The sequence below is a fragment of the Oratosquilla oratoria genome, unplaced genomic scaffold (genome assembly GCF_046742065.1).
Source record: "Oratosquilla oratoria isolate Oo_2021 unplaced genomic scaffold, ASM4674206v1 SCAFFOLD192, whole genome shotgun sequence".
Lineage (NCBI taxonomy): Eukaryota > Metazoa > Arthropoda > Malacostraca > Stomatopoda > Squillidae > Oratosquilla > Oratosquilla oratoria.
The window spans coordinates 145,250-150,382 of record NW_027467545.1 but is presented as its reverse complement, the minus strand read 5'-3'; the positions used below and the strand labels follow the sequence as shown (position 1 = coordinate 150,382).

Below are 5,133 nucleotides of genomic sequence, written 5' to 3'. Positions count from 1 at the left end.
CCAAAGTTTCCTACTTTTCCCAGTGATGTAGCCTAGGCCAAGGTAAAACGAATACTATAAGGTATGTTGAGCACCCCTCCTCCGTGCACTTCCACCATGACGTCATAGGAAATGCAGAGGAGGAGAGTGAGAGGTGAAAGAAAATGCAAACTTCAAAAGAAAACCATCTGTATGTTTGATAGATTTTAAAATTACACTATGATGTTCACAATACAGAAATTACTCAGTATCACTTTCTTATCCTCAATTTATCAGTATCTGAGATATGATCGCCAGAATAGTTATAAAAATATTTTCCATGCTTTCACATTAATTGGATTATATTAATATGACGAGTTATTAGATGGGATGACATGTCAAGCGTGGATTTTATATGTAGACCTTTATCTCCACCAAGCTCAGTTATGTTTTAACCAGATTCTTTTGTTTTATTTGCAATTGAATGAAAATTTCAGGAAATGTTGCTAATAAATAGTTACTTTCAAAATGATGGCTGTATACATATCCAGATGACCGAGTATTATGTGTGCCACATAATTCAATTAATTTCTAAGTTTTTTATCTTTGGGTAGTGAAAAGAAATGTATAATTTCATCACCTTTCAGTCTAACGGCATTGCACTTCTGCACTATACAAACTGTTGGCATTTTTATATGTTATTTGTCTGCCTTAGCTACCCCTTTAATCAGAAGATGGAGCTTTGCTCCACACACTGGTGTGTGAGTGACTGACAGCTCTCGACCCACGGAACCCTGGTCTCGATATTTACGTTGACGCCATCATCTACCTGCGCAGTGGAGAGGTTTTCTGGCTCTCCCTCACACCCCCGCTAACGTGCCTTTTAGTATTCGTTTTACCTTGGCCTAGGCTACTTGTAAGGTCCTACCTGTTGTATGATAAATGCTGATTATGAGATCAGCTAAACTAGCCTCTCAGTTTGTTGGCCTAGGCCATCGTTTCCCAGAGTGGGCAGTACCACCCCGCTGGGGATATCTGGGGGCGGTAACGCAAAAAGGGGCGGTTGGGGGGGGGGTAACGCATAGGCAGTTGGGGGGCGGTAACGCAAAAAGGGGCGGTTGGGGGGGGACGGTAACGCATAAATAGGCAGTTGGGGGGCGGTAACTAAAATATAGGCGGTTGGTGGCGACAGTGTAGCAGCTGTAGCTGCTACAGTACTTACACCGTCGTCCCAAACTGTTGGCTGCAACCGTCAAAAATCATACAAGTAATATAAATTATAAATACAAAATTTCAAAAGATATGCCGCTCTTTTACCTGAGGATTAAGGGGTCTCATCTTTTAATCACATCCAACCGGAACTGACCTGGTTCCGATAAAAGCAATTGTCGGTGTTCCTTTGTAATATGTGACGTGACTCACGGTCAAAGATTTCATCCATTAATCCTGCAATTCTTACCCCTCATGGAACTTACTTTCAGTAGAAAGTTCTGTCATGTTTCTGTATAAATAGCGCTTGTCAAACTGATCAATCTCACAGTCAACAAACAACTACGCTACATGGTCCGACTCCAAAGCTCGTCTCAGGTATGTGAACATTTCACTTTAATTTCAATCTTGTAATATTCAGAATTTTTAAATATACTAAAGATGTGACAGAATAGGAGTCTATTAATGTAAGAACACTACTAAAGGGTTTAAAAGAGTTACTGTGCAGTGTATACTAAAAGTCGAAAGCATTCGAAACCTCGGAAGGCAACAAACTTGAGATTTATTTTTTTTATTTTTTCTCTCTCCACAAAAGCTAAACCTGAACAGGTTAGGTTACTTCTGATAGGCTTTTTGGCATATCTTTCCATTTTTAGCAAAGTGTTCATACATGTTCATACTATTTAATGAACACACGCACGTATGCACACACAAAGGATAGTTATAGAAAAAACTTGAAAAGGAACAGTTTCCCACACAGAGCGATAAATACATGGAACAAATTAGACAACAAAATAGTATGTGCTAACACTATACAAGATTTTAAGATAAAACTTGATGCGGAGAGATACAAAGACGGGTCACCACGAGCATAGCTCCCCTCCCGTATATCACAACTAGGTAAATACACATTCATTCCCTCAAACCCCTCCACCCACACACACACACAGACATATACACACACACCCACAGACATATACACCCACACAGACATATACACAGAAACATACACACACAGACATAGCCTACCTACACACACATACACACACCTAAGCTTTACCTTTACCTTTATATATTACATATGTACTCTACATTAAGCATTTATATATATATATATATTTCTTAAATGGTATTTTTTTTCCAGAATAAAGGATGGCAACCCAACAGCAAGCAAAAAAGAAGTGTAGGCAGTATAGCGTGGAATATCTGAAATATGGATTTGTATCGGCACCACAGAACCAACAGCTACCTACCCGGTATGTGTCTGCTGTGTGAGAAAGTGTTTTCAAACGAAGCCATGAAACCTTCGAGACTTTTGGAACATTTGACAAAAATACACTGATAAAGCAGACAAAAATATAGCATATTTTCAGTCACTTCGAGAAAAGTTCCAGAAACGAAAAACTATTGTAAATATGTTTTCTAGCACTTCACAACAATCTACTGATGGTTTTCGTGCTTCATACAACATATCTTTGCTGATTGCTAGATCTGGTAAGCCTCATACGATTGGGGAGGAACTTATTCTGCCTGCAGTAAGAGAGGTTCTGCACACAGTTGTACATAAGTCACCTGACCAAATTATAAAAGCTATACCTCTCAGTGATAACTCGGTTCAAAGAAGAGTAGATGAAATGGCTGAAAACATTGAAGAAGCATTGTGCAACATTCTTGCCACAACAGAATTTAGCTTGCAGTTAGATGAGTCCACTCTACCAGGAAATGAATCTTTGCTTCTCGCTTATGTTCGTTTTATCAAAGATGAAAAGTTGGTTCAAGAACTGTTATTTGCAAGACAACTCAAAACAGACACTAAAGGAGAGTCGGTATTTAATGTTGTTGAGAATTTTTTCAAAGAGAAAAACATCCCACTTTCTAACATTCTTGCGTGTGCAACAGATGGAGCACCATCCATGATAGGTCGTTATCGTGGCTTCATCAGTTTCTTGAAAAAAGCCGTACCTGGTGTTCTTACGGTGCATTGTGTAATCCACAGGCAGCATCTGGTAGCAAAAAACCTAAGTGGTCGACTTTACAAATCAATGAATATTGTTATCACAGCAGTAAATAAGATCAAGGCACATTCTCTCAATTCCAGACTGTTTCGACAGCTTTGCATTGATAATGATGAAGAGTTTGAACGTTTATTGCTACACACAGAAGTTAGATGGCTGTCAAAGGGAAACTGCCTGAAACGTTTCTATTCTTTGTTTGATACAGTTGTAGAATTTTTCCAAGAGTCTAATAGTGGGCTCTGTGATGATCTAAAAAACATCAAGAATGACATTGCTTATTTGTCAGATATATTCACAAAATTCAATGAAGTTAATTTGCAGTTGCAAGGAAATGATGTCAACCTTATCAAAGTCAAATCTGCTATCTCCACCTTCCTGTCTAAGTGTAAGTTATTCAAACGAAACTTAAGCCGTCATGAACTCTACCAGTTTCCAAGCCTCTGTGAATTGGATAAAGAAAAGAGTATATCAGATGATGGCCTTCAAGTGTATTGCTCTCACCTAGAAGAGTTGAAAAGAGACATGTCTGAAAGATTTCAGGATCTTTTATTGGTAAAAATACCAGACTGGGTAATCAATCCATTCTTAGATGTCAGCAGTGAAGAAACAAGAGAGGCAGAGGAAGAATTAATTGCAATCCAAAACGACACTGAGCTAAGTCCGAAGTTCAAGAAATCATATCAAGACTTTTTGGCTACAAAAAAAGATCTCTGACTTCTATCCAGTATTATGGAACAAGGTGAAGATATATTTCATTGCTTTTCCAACATCATATTTGGTAGAATGGGGCTTCAGTGCAGTTGCCTTTCTTCTTTCCAAGCAAAGGAACAGACTTAGAATTACCGAACGTGGGGATCTACGTCTTCTTCTAAGCAAGTTCCAACCAGATGTGGAGAAACTAATATACCTACACCAAGTACACCTATCCCATTAGCAGTAATTGTGAAATTGTGTATTTGGGTAATTAAATAAAATTGTTCATTAAATTAAATATTATTTTTGAAAAACAGTGTTTAATGCTGTCGTTTTCAATTTAAAAAAAAAAAAATTCTCATATGTTTGTATTGGGGGTAGTGCTGGGCAAATATCGCTAATTTCAATATCGAAATTATTGGTGAACAACAATACAGTTACCGAAATTACCGACAGTTTACCGGTAAAAGACTCGTGAGCTAGTAGTGACGTCACAAGTTCGAGTCGAGTTCAAAAAATCAATGTTTTTGTCCTTTAACCCGTGGATGCACGGTGGGGTCAAACTGACCCCAAGCGAGTTTTAAACTTAAAATACTTTAGTTTCAATTGATATATTTGAACATGCCTTTGTGACTTTTCCCAAATAATTGAAAGTTATGTTCTAGGTTCAGTAATTTTCAAAAATAAATCATAATAGTCTCCAATTTAATAGTTACACTATTCCTGCACAACTGGGGTCAAAATGACCCCATCTCAGTGTAATGTTAAATTGAATCTGCATAAATCATCCTCTATATTACAGATATCAAATGATGAAATATGTACTATTTTACAGTGAATATAATATGTAAAAGTGAAAACTTTTAATTTATAGCTGAGAAAATTCTTCATTCAGAAAGAAGTGCCAGATAGTGTCAAACACGCAACAAATGTGAACAAGTTCAAACAAGTTTTCACACAACGTTCTGCCCTCGCTGTCATAGAAATTACACCATCAGTTGAGCATGGGTGCTGGTTACAGGAACAACACTCTCTGCAATGGCTCGTAGGAAATCACTGAGTAATGAACGCATTTCAGAAATACTTCTCCAAAGCGATGTAGATAAAGATACAGATGACATAAGGGACGAAGAGTTTATACCTCAAGTTGGTGATGCCTCTAGTGATTGTTCTGATGCTGACGAGGATATTTCTGAAGTTGTAACAGCATCAAGTGTTGCTGTTGACACTAAATACCTACAGTCTCCTTCTGGCGATT

The 5,133-nt window shown here is 37.8% G+C and overlaps 1 pseudogene; it reads left to right on the top strand.

Annotated features, from left to right (window-relative positions):
- Positions 1–2,319: 2,319 nt before the first annotated feature.
- Positions 2,320–4,116, top strand: LOC143022824 (zinc finger BED domain-containing protein 5-like; annotated as a pseudogene).
- The last annotated feature ends 1,017 nt before the right edge of the window (positions 4,117–5,133 follow it).